Raw genomic sequence first — 11,624 nt, 5'->3', positions numbered from 1 at the left:
GATGATGCAATAGATTGCCTTTCTTCGACCTCATACTTTTCGAGTGTAGACTTGCGGTCCGGATATTGGCAGATTCCGATGCAAAAGGCAGACAAGGAAAAAACGGCATTCGTAACACCCGACGGACTTTTCGAATTTAATGTGATGCCGTTCGGGCTGTGTAACGCGCCCGCAACTTTGAGCGATTCATGGACAACATTCTGCGTGGTTTGAAGTGGGAAGTCTGCATGTGTTATTTGGATGATGTCGTGGTTATCGGTGGCACGTTTAGTGAACACAACGCTCGCCTCAATCTTGTACTAGAGTGCCTAGGCAAAGCACGTTTGGTACTAAACTCCAAGAAATGTCGCTTTGGAGAACGCCAAACACTAGTTCTAGGCCACCTAGTGGACAAAAAGGGCATAACACCTGATCCAGCAAAAACTGTTGCGGTCGAAGCCTTTCAGCAACCTCGCTCAGCAAAAGAGCTACGAAGCTTCTTTGGGCCTTTGCTCATACTTCCGTCGGTTTATTCCCGGATTTGCTCACATCGCGCATCCATTGACGTGTATGCTTCAGAAAGGCGTTTAATTTGACTGGACCCCAGAATGTGTGTGTGCTTTTCGTGAACTGAAGTTCCGTTTGACGTCCCATGCTGTTGTATGCGTTTCGCATTGGAAGAGCCCTTTGATCATGCGCACACGCATGCGAGCACCGCGTCTACCGGGGCGCTGGCTATAGGCAAGATTGCCGCACCAAAACACGAAGCCGTGCTCCAATTAGAGCGCTGGCGTCCCTTGGGAGGCATGTAATAATATTTTGGTCTGATTTTGGATTGAGTGAGGTTTACCCACCCCGTGGGGTGAGTGGGCCGATCCCGGAGGCAGTAAAATACCGGGCCAACCCGTGGCGGAGGTGAAGCCCAGCTTCAAGCACTCCACCCCATTCCAAAAATAAGTTTTGGGTCCAAATAGGACCCGTATCAGATATTAAGCTGATAAGAACAGATACTGTTTAGAAAAAGTTTATTTACACTATGTACATGATATAACCAAAGTAGTCATATGTACAAGCTAGTGTACACATAAAATACATGACTAGACATTATGAAACTGTGTTCACAGATTATACATAGCTATAAACTATGTAACTATGTGCACAGATAATACATCATTATACAATATAAAATGAACACTTTGCATGTACGAATATCGAGAACATTGTAATACCAGAAAATGAAATTGAAAAATGCAAGCAAGGATTGTTGGAAAGTGGCTATTATCGCCACTCCGGGCGGAAGATTAGGTGGACTCGCCCGTTTTTAACCATAACAAATGGGCACGACCAGTGGCGGAGAAACTCACACTTTCCAAGAAAGAAGAGTTCAATTCGAGAGGAAGCTAACGATCTCCCGCCTCAGGCGGCCCATAATAGGCCATATTGCACGACGGCGACAGTTGCCTGCTACAGCTTCACAGCGGTTGCGCCACAGGCTAAACAGGGCTGCTACGAGCAGAAGGCCCGCGAAACGGCCGCGCGGAAACACTCCAGCTGATACAAAGTCCCGTACGCCCTGGCCTCTAAACCCTGCATGGACGGCGCGCCAGAATACACGTGCGACGACACACTCGATTGTCGCGTGTTTGTTTCCACCGACATGCAGTTGGGGCATGTGGAGACACGCACCACGCCCCAACGCTCTAGCCTGTCCCGAGTTGGAAGCAGTCCGCAGCCCAGTCTCCAAATAAAATCAAGTAGGTGGCCAGGTAGCGTGGCCGTGGCCATGCGCTTCCATTGGAGTCGGTGTAATACGGGACGCCGGTCAGGGGGTACCAAGGGAAGCAGGACAGCGCCCATTATTTACACGACCCTATCGGTGGCGATGTCGACGTCCGGACACGTAGCTGATAGGTGTCTACGGAAGGCTACGCTTGCCTTGTATATACTGCAGGCACATCCACTGACTGAGGTCCCCGATTTACCGGACTCGTCGGAAGCAAAACTCGCAATGGCGTGCCAAGGAAGTACTTTGAGAGGGTCTGCGCTGGAGTGCCATCATTTACTACGGTCCGCATTAGAGTGCGCAATAACAGTATGGAGGATGTGACCGAGACATTAGGGAAGGAGAGGCCGCCGCGGTCGCGGGGCTGCCCCAACGCCGGTCGCGCCAATAGTTAAGTGCCACCTGCCCAGAAAAAGGAGTTGGCACTGCTTTGTACACTCCTCAAGACTCGAAGGGGTGGCTTAGCAACATGGCACATGTACCAAAAGCTTCCGAAGAAGACTGACTGAACTAAATAACGCCGTTCAAGAAGAGGAAAGTCGAAATCTCGGGCTGCTTCAACCTTGCTTTTTAATGTCTTTATGACTGGCGTCCACATACCATCCCAGATGCCACATGTTTCATAAGTGACACCCAAGATTTTGACCACGGGATGCCACTGTAGTGGCGAAGCGATATGGAAACGTGTGCTTGGTGAACCAATGAAAAAATACTTGCTCTTGGAGTAATTGAGCTTTGCACCAGATATTGATGCATAATACTGGATGATATTGAGGGCATATAGAAGGGACAGTTCGTTGTAGATATACAGTGTGATGTCGTCAGCGTACGCCGTTACTTTAACGAATGAATTACCAGGTAGCGGCAGGCCTCTAATGTGCGGATGGCGTTCTATAGCTATTAGGTAGGGTTTTAAAGATAAAATAAACAGAACTGGAGAAAGGGGGCAGCCTTGACGGGCACCTCGCGTAACGAGGAAGGGTTTGCTTTCACGCGAGTCTATAAACATTGTGCTTTCTATATTTGTACATTGCTCTAATCAGTTGAACAAAGTTTTGGGGGAAACCGAATGCGTCTAACATGCCATTTATGTATTCGTGTTCCATATAGTCGAAGGTTTTTCTTGATATAGAGATACCAGCAAACCTTGAGCTTGGCGGCTGATCGTGTACTGCGTGATGTCACGTGTGACACATGATTGATAGACTATGAATTTCGCGGCCCGGAACCGAGCATACTTGGTGCCACGCAATAAGTGATGGAAGTATTTGACTAAGTCGACGCACAATAATACAGGCTAGGAGTTTATAGTCAATGTTGAGCAGTGTTATGGGACGCCAGTCTTTGGGGTTCGTTGACGTGGGTCTATATTTTTGGGCTGAAGTGTGATGCGTCCTTTGTGGAAGGAAAGCGGCAAGGTGCAATATTCAAAGCATCGCCCTAGAATTCGCGTCATTAAGGGTCCAAAATCTCCAAGTAAAAACTCCAAGTAAAACTCTGCTGGGAGACCGTCCGGGCCTGGGGCCGACCCGCGTTTCATCTGATCTAGGGTTCCTTCTCTCGTCACTGGAGGGCAGTGCAAGGAGTGTTTCATACGATTCACGGTAATCATGTGGCAGTGCGTTAAGCAGGGGATGCGCGGGTACTCGGGTAGCGTTGATGGCAAGCGTCGACTGAGCCCACGGAGGAAGATTATATTGCTCCGTGACTGAGCCATAGCGCGGAAATGCCCGACAAAATCGTGAAAATCGCGAGAACCGACATAAGCCAAAGCGTCCGAGTCTAAGGAGTAGGCCGGTGATCCCGATGGACGAATTAATGCGCGTCGTGCGTAGCGAAGAACCTCGGGGTGTGCACATGGCGAATGCCTACAGCGCCAAGCGGCAGCTGACAGCGACGAAGCGCGCACCAGCCGCTGGTAGCGTTCCACGAGTTTCTACCCCAAGCGCACATGAGAGCTGTCGGGTGTGGACTGCGCTGGGCAATGCGCCAATCATCTTTGCCACCAACCCCGCCATCTCTTGGGACACTCGAGCCCGGAGCGCTCGCCCAGACGCACTACAGTGATGACGCCACTGCACCTTTACTCCATCCCAGTCACCTGGATCGGCACCGAGAAGCGACGCCCTCACAGCCCGCAACAATCTATTTTTGGACTGAACGTCATGTACGACGCGGCAGTCGAGACGCCATGGACCTCGAGATGACGAAATTCCTGTGGGTAGCTGTAACACTAGCTCGAAAGGGCTATGGTCGCTGACGTACACCTGCGAAGGTGGGAGCGAACGGACTTCAGCAATCCGGACGCAGCTTGACAGACATCGCGGTACATAGGCCCTGTCCAACCGACTGGATGAAGCCCCGCGACGCCATGTCCACGTGTACGTGCTTCCATGAAGCAGTTCATACGCGTCAAGAATCGCAAACTGCTGCACTAGGCGACCTAGCTCTCTGGCGTTGCCATTCGGTCTGCCCCTGCCAGGGTCCTGGACATCTGCGTCCGAATCCAGCACACAATCGAAATCGCGCAAAAGAATTACCTGGGGTGGATCGCGAAAATATACATCTAATGGTTGGACAAAACTGTTGGATTTTGTAGACTGTGCCGGACCACGAATGCACAGGAATCTTAAGCGTAGTGAGTGAAAAACACAGTCGAACGCCAGCACGCGTCCGAGCGCGTTGAAACATACGTGATGGTCACGCAACAGATTACGGTTAAGCACAAGCACTCCGACACCGCTCGAACGCGTGGTGGCGTATACGAAAAAAAGCAATCAATATTGAAAGCTCGTTTAAACTTCAGACGTCACTTAATTTAAAAAAAAAGTTCGTTTCTTGCAGGAAGAGGAGGTCGCAGGCCGACGAACGGGCGAGGGCCACCTGCTCTGCCTGCTTTTGGACGCTACGAAATCCATGTACATTAAAAGTTATCACCCGCAGGTTAAGATCCATAATGATTAAAATTCCGAGAAGGTACCTTTAACTGCTCAGGGGCGAGTTCAATTGCGCCGCCCACTTCTTCCGCACAGGCGACCCGCCGGAAGCGCGGGGCTTCCTGTGTCGGGTAGAAGCCCGTAATGGGCTCTTGTCACAAGAGGGAACGTCGGAGTCGCTGGTGGAGCCATGTTGTCTTTTCGTACGTGCGTTGTTGGCGGAGGGTGACACAAAAATGTCCGGGCTGCTGCCACTCAAGTTTCCGGTAGTAGTGTCCTCCTCGATCCTTGTCGACGATGAGCTAGTAGACTCGCTGCACAGGGACGTCGCGTTGTCCTCTTGGCAGGGCGTCTCATCGATTACGAGAGGACCCGAATCCACGGACAGGCAAGGTTCAGCCTCTGGAATGTGGTGTTCTGCGGGCTCCCGCAACGCAGGGCGGGGGGGGGGGGGGGGGGGGAGGGAGCGGGGCGACGCAGCGTTCAGCAGGTATGTCCCCGGGACACGGTGCGTCAGCCGGTAGTACACTCTCGTGGTTCTCTTCTCGGGATCACGGCTCGCAGGAGACGCTGCTGGCGTTTCAGTTGGTGGCACTTGTACAGCGTCTTCATGAGTGGAAGCCAATGAGGCCGACGAAATGCTAGGCAGGTCAGGTTCGTGCGTACTAGACTGAAGCGGTGGAAAGTTCTTGGACGCCGCCTCCGAGTAGGTACGCCGCAGGGAGCAGGCCACGGTCGCATGCGGGTCTCCACAGCGGCGGCACGGCAGAACGCAGCCCTTACCGACGTGGCCGTAGATGCCGCACCTTGTGCAGAACGGAGCCGTACACTGCACCCTGAAGTGGCCCGATGACCAACACCGCTGGCAGACCCGCTGCATTCCCCTGTAGTCGCAGGTCACTCGGTGGCCTGCCACTCTCAGGTAGTTAGGCACAGGAGAGCCAGTCTTCATTTCGATACGCACGTGGCGTGTTCCGGTGGTGACGGTGGGACGTGAGCCCATCACGTCTCGACTGATGTTAATCACCTTGTCGTATGGGGCCAGCGCTTGAGCGCCTCGCTGGAGACGCGGAACGGGAGAAACATGACGGTCACCTGGGTGACCTGCGGTCTCAGGAGTACGATGGAGACGCTACAGTGGCCAGAATAGGGAAGTGTAGAGACGCGTTCCTCCCCGATGACGAGGCTGTCGGCGTCGACGGTTTTAGCCATGGCGGCTTAATTCGCTTTTTACGGTAACTTGGTAGTTGCGTCCACTGAAGTGCTGGACGCAGTATACCTCTTCCAGGATTACTATTGAAGCCGTCGCGTCAACGACATCTTCGGGACCTGCCCCTCCAGGGACGACAACAACATCGTAAGCGTAGGCCTTCTGGGTCGACTGGCTGCTCATCTTGCCGACGCCCGCCAACCACAAAACGCCGACGCTGCGTGGAGATGTCCCCGGCCATCAGCAAGCGGTGGCCGAGATGTAGGCTAACGCAAACTATGTGAAATAGACTTCTGTTTAAAAGTGAAGCCGACTTTAAAGGCCAGGATACAGTCCAGCGCTTTCGGCGCGCCAGCCGCGACAGGCGAAGTCGGATACGCTACGCCAGCCACGCCAGCCAATGCCTCATTTACTAGCGCCAGCCTGTGGATGAAATTTGACTCCTCTACAGTTCGGCGCGCACTTGGATTGGATTGGATTTATTGGCCTCACCCTTTTTAACGGGTGGGCATCGCCGTGAAAAAGTAGCGATGCCCTGGCCTTAGTAGGTAACAAATATAAGCTGCATGCACATATACGCAGGGTCACAAATGCATTCACACACACTGTCAATATCAATATCAAGCACACGCCAAGTTTGGCCGTTAATGTGCGCGCACTATGGCCCACCACTCCCGCAGCCGACTCTTGGTTGTGGCCACCTGGTTGACTTGGTGACCGCCGCCACCGCCAGATGGAACGCGGGGGGAGAAGCCGAGCGCTAGCGGTAGCGTGGTGCCATCTATGGGCGCTGGTGTGAGGCTCGCGCAGTGCAGGACCAAATGTTCAATTGTCTCTTGGTCCGCATTGCACACTTTGCACATGACGCTTCCCACGTTGTCATCATAGCGCCGGCGGTAAACCAGGGTTCTGAGAGCTCCGGCCCGTGCCTCGAAGAGGAGGCTGCTGGCTACACTGTTGTCATAGAGGGGTTCCATACGGATCTCTTGCTTGTGTTCCCTATAGAGCTTCAGTGTGGACTTCCCCTCCATGTCTTGCCGCCAAGTGTCCACCTCCGTCTGTCGCACCAGGGTCTCGACTGCTTTGGCCCACTTTCGTTCGGTCTCCTCCTGCACAGGGCTCGCGAAGAAGCCGTATTTTTTCGAGAGCTGCTGCAGCCTTTTTGTCCACCTGGTGCGGACGCCATTGCGGTGTATGTATTCGAACATACGCCGTGCCCAGCGGTGTGGCTGCATCAGGCGCAACCTGCCCTCGTATACGCCAGCTTGCTGCGTGTCTCGCGCGCTTCAAAACAGGACCAACCGAGGTCACCTTGGATTGCCTCGTTTGCCACGTTGCCATGGCAGCCCGGAGCCAGTCTCCCTACAGCGCGCTGGCTGCGTTCCAGCCATTCTCGGGTTTGCGCTGTGGGGCATACAACTGCATTGGCAAATGTCAGTGCAGGCACGTGGACGGTTTTCCACAGCTCTCGCACCATAGTGAAGCGATTGAATCCCCACAGGCACTTTCTCCGGAGTATTTGGCTGGCCCGCTGGGATGCTCCTCTCAGGTGCTTTTCCTGGTTTGCCGTATAGTCTCGCACGCCGCGTATAGTCTCGTATAGCCTCGCACGCCGCGCGAGGCTAGCGCCATCTCTGTGTGTGGGAGCGCAACTACACGACCGCGCGATCCATGGCGCATGCGCATTCTCACTGTCTGACGGAATGAGCCTGCGCCGTCCGAGTTGCGCGTTTTTTTTTTTTTTTTTTGAGGAGAGAAGACACTTTATTTCAGAGACAACCAACATACATAGTTGCCCAGGGGTCAGTCATGCATAAAATATAAACATAAGTTCGACAAGAAAGCACATCGTGATTTTTTACATACGCAAACACAAAAAAATACCTTATACACAGGTCTCGCTCCGTGTGCTGTTTGACTGCCTTCACGGCATGGCGTTAACTTGTCCTGACAGCCAGAGAAGATCGCAGTCCTGGTGCTAGTGCGTCGGCTACGTCAAAAGCGGAAGCCAAACATGTGCATACATCCTCACTTGCGTTGTCATCGTCCACGGACGTTGAGAAAGCCACAGCAGCGCTTTCACTAGAGTGACCTAGAATATGGGAGAGTGTCCAAAGCCCCGGCTCCGGCGAGGGCCTTTTTCTGTGAACTGCCGCGCCGCGCCGGGCTTATCGCGCTCGCGAAGCGCGCGGGAAGCGAGGGTCGTCTGCTACGCGCTGTAGTTTTTTGCGTTCGTTTTCCACGCAAAGCACTTAAACTCTATTTAACTTCAACAGTGTGGTGCTGCATGGAGCTTACCCATCTTTGAGCGTTTCTTTGTGCTTGGGCAGCAAGATAATGCAAAAACGAACGTATCAAACTCATCAGCGCGGCCTAGCTCCGGCGCTAGAGTTCAGGAACGGTATTACGGTAACTGTGCATGCGTAGAAACGCGCTAAATGAGCCCGTGCAAGTAAAGAACGTAAAAAAAGAAACGTTATTCGCATAGGTACGCGGGCAATAGCACCATGCTTGCAAGAATAAGAGTAACGAAAAAAGTAAATTACTCGCGCAGTCAAGTGAAATACTTACCTGCGTGCAGTGACCGCTGTGCTCACCACTACGCGCATTTCGCTCACGGTCAGCAGTGGTTTAGAGCCATATGCATATGTATTTTTTCATAATTTTTTTTAGACTCGACAATACTTTATTATGAACAGAGCGCCATGAGAAGGTGTAAGAGAAACAAGAGAAGGAGCGGAGACGGCCCTAACGCCGCAATTGTTGGCCTATTTCGCTCCACAGATAGCGTACACGAACAATTCTTGCTGTACGCTAACTCTTCAATACAAACTTCGCGCACGATGTGCCTTAAGGTTCACCGTGAGCGAAGCTGGTTTCAAATTCCGACATTCGAAAGAAAAGCCATTCCAGCCAATAGGTTAATAAACATAAAAAAAGGTGATCAAATATATATTTTTCTACATTGAAATGAATAGATAGCTACTACTGGCCTAGTTATTCACTAATTTCTTATGCAAACGTTATTGCAGCAATATCCTTGTTTTATTAATCCGTGAATCCTCTCTGAAATTGCCAACATAACTTCTCATGAAGTTGTGTTCATGCTCTGCCCCTGGAACCAGCGGATCGACACTCATACTCTGCCCCTGGAACCACCGGATCGACACTCATACTCTGCCCCTGGAACCACCGGATCGACACAAGCATCAGCTTTGCTCGATAAAAGGATCGCCACTCCCTGCGATGCGGTCACCTTACGTTCAGCATCTGCTTTTCTTGCAGGTAAATAACAAATGCTCTTTGTTTGCTAAGCGCACCAGTTACGCTGCCCTCGTTGTGCTGCCGGGCCCACGCAGCTTCTTGCTCACTGTGAAACAATGTACGCGCATTTTGGTAAAACTACTACTCGCCGGCGACATCGAAGAAAATCCCGGTCCTAGCCTTCGTTCCGCTACTACGCAAACGTCGGGGGATATTATGTCTGCTCTTGACGAAATTCGCTCAGGACATACCTCTTTGCTAAATGAAATGAAATCGATTCGCACTAAGTTATCGCAAAATGACAAGGTGTTTGAAAGTATAAGAAAAAGACTGGACAAGATTGAGGAGGACTGTTCGTGCATTGCTGCGATGAAAACAAAATTAGATGACACCCACGACCTTACAATGCGTAACGCCGCTGATATTGCAAATCTGGCAGCCCGAATAGACGACGCTGAATATAGGTCGCGTCGTAACAGCCTAGTGTTTTTTGGGTTGCCAGATGAAGGACGTGAAACGTGGGATCAATCTGAAAGCCTAATTATACAGCACTGCAGCTCAAACCTTAATCTTGATATCCAGTCAAGTGACATAGAGCGGGCCCACCGGCTTGGAAAATTCGAACAAAGTAAAAACAGATCTATCATTGTGATGCTCGCCAACTTCAAAGCAAAACAACGTATTCTTTCGAATGCAAAAAAACTAAGAGGATCAGGCTTCAGAATATCCGAAGACTACTCCCGCAACACCCGTGATGCCCGTAAAAACCTCGTTGAGTACGGCAAATCCCAAGGGAAAGCTTTTAAGCTTCGTCACGACAAGTTGATTATAGATAATAGGAGCTACGTATTTGACCACTCCAACAATAGGGTCATCCCATGTAAAACATAGCTACCTCGCAATGCCTCCGGAAATAGAACACGGGACCCTTTCCCATTTTTTTACACAAACATTAGACGCATTCTTCCAAAACGTGATTCACTTCAATACCTTGTCGAAACCACTGAATCTAAAATAATTGCTCTTACCGAAACATGGCTAAATTCATCTGTTGATGATTCTGAACTGTTATGCACTTTCCCCGATTTTGATATTTTTCGTATCAAAATCGTAGGCGGTAGGCGGGGCGGTGGTGTTATGCTGGCTACCCACCGTAGTCTTAACTGCTCATTAATCAACATAGCTACGCCAATCGAAGCCTTATTCCTCGTTTGTAAAACTTCATATCCACCTGTTATATTAGGTGTATGCTATCGCTCTCCTGACGCTGAACCTTCCTTCATTGTTTCGCTGCACGAATTACTTTGCTCTATAACGTCCACACACCGTAACGCTTCCATCATTTTATACGGCGACTTCAACTTTCCCTCCATAAACTGGCTTGATATGTTAGCATCTTTATCAAGGAATAACGAAGAATGTGAATTTTTGAACATGTGCCTCACATTTGGTCTTACACAGCTAATCTTGGAACCAACGAGACTTACTGATAAAAGCGCACACATACTAGATCTTTTGTTGACGTCACACCCTGATAATGTCTCGTCACTAACAATTTTACCTGGGTTGAGTGATCACGTAATAGTTCATGGTTCCATTCATTGCAAACTTTTACGCCCTAAAAAAGAAAAGAAATTATTAACACTGTACGATAAAGGAGATTATGGCAGCATGAGTAGAGACCTGAGTTCTGCACTTGGTTCCTAGTTGATTTTCTGGATAGATCAGTTGAGACAAACTTGCTGTTGTTTAAAAACAAAATGCGTGACCTAATTAACAAATATATACCAACCATTTATGTTACAGAGCGCGTATCGTCCCCTTGGTTCAATAACATCTTAAAACGTCTGAACAACAAAAAGAAGAGACATTTTCGAGCTGCCAAAAATACTAACAACGCATGCGCTTGGGCAAGATACCACGTGGCTGAAAAAACATTTCAGCGCTTTGCAGCGGAAGCTAAGCAACGTTTCCTTTCTACTACATTACCTACAATGTTGCGTAATAATCCAAAGCAATTCTGGAAAACAATTAAACCAGCCCACCATAAAACTGTTTCTTTATGCTACGATCACAATAACCCTCTTCCTGAAGCAGTAGTTCCTGATGTACTTAATGAAACCTTTTCTTCTGTATTCACTCTCGAACCAAATGATGAACAGCCCCATTTTCGTGAATTTAGTTACCCTACTATGCCCGATATACAAGTCAGCCCTCATGGCATCAGCAAACTAATTGACAATGTTAAATTGTCATCTTCTGCAGGCATCGACGGAATTAACTCCAAGGTGTTAAAAAACACCAAGCATAGTACAAGTGTCATCCTGTCTCACATTTTCCAACAGTCCCTGTCATTAGGAGTGGTGCCACAGGACTGGAAGGTGGGCAAGATCATCCCAGTCCCAAAGAAAGGTACTTCGTCATCACCTAATAGCTATCGACCGATTTCATT

At 50.1% G+C, this 11,624-nt stretch overlaps 1 pseudogene; it reads right to left on the bottom strand.

The window, feature by feature from the left end:
- Nucleotides 1-840: 840 nt before the first annotated feature.
- On the bottom strand, nucleotides 841-1,006 carry LOC119459860 (U2 spliceosomal RNA; annotated as a pseudogene).
- Nucleotides 1,007-11,624: the final 10,618 nt, after the last annotated feature.

This window comes from Dermacentor silvarum, chromosome 7 (assembly GCF_013339745.2).
Source record: "Dermacentor silvarum isolate Dsil-2018 chromosome 7, BIME_Dsil_1.4, whole genome shotgun sequence".
Taxonomy (NCBI): domain Eukaryota; kingdom Metazoa; phylum Arthropoda; class Arachnida; order Ixodida; family Ixodidae; genus Dermacentor; species Dermacentor silvarum.
Note: the sequence above shows the minus strand (reverse complement) of the source record. Positions and strands in the feature narration are given on the sequence as shown.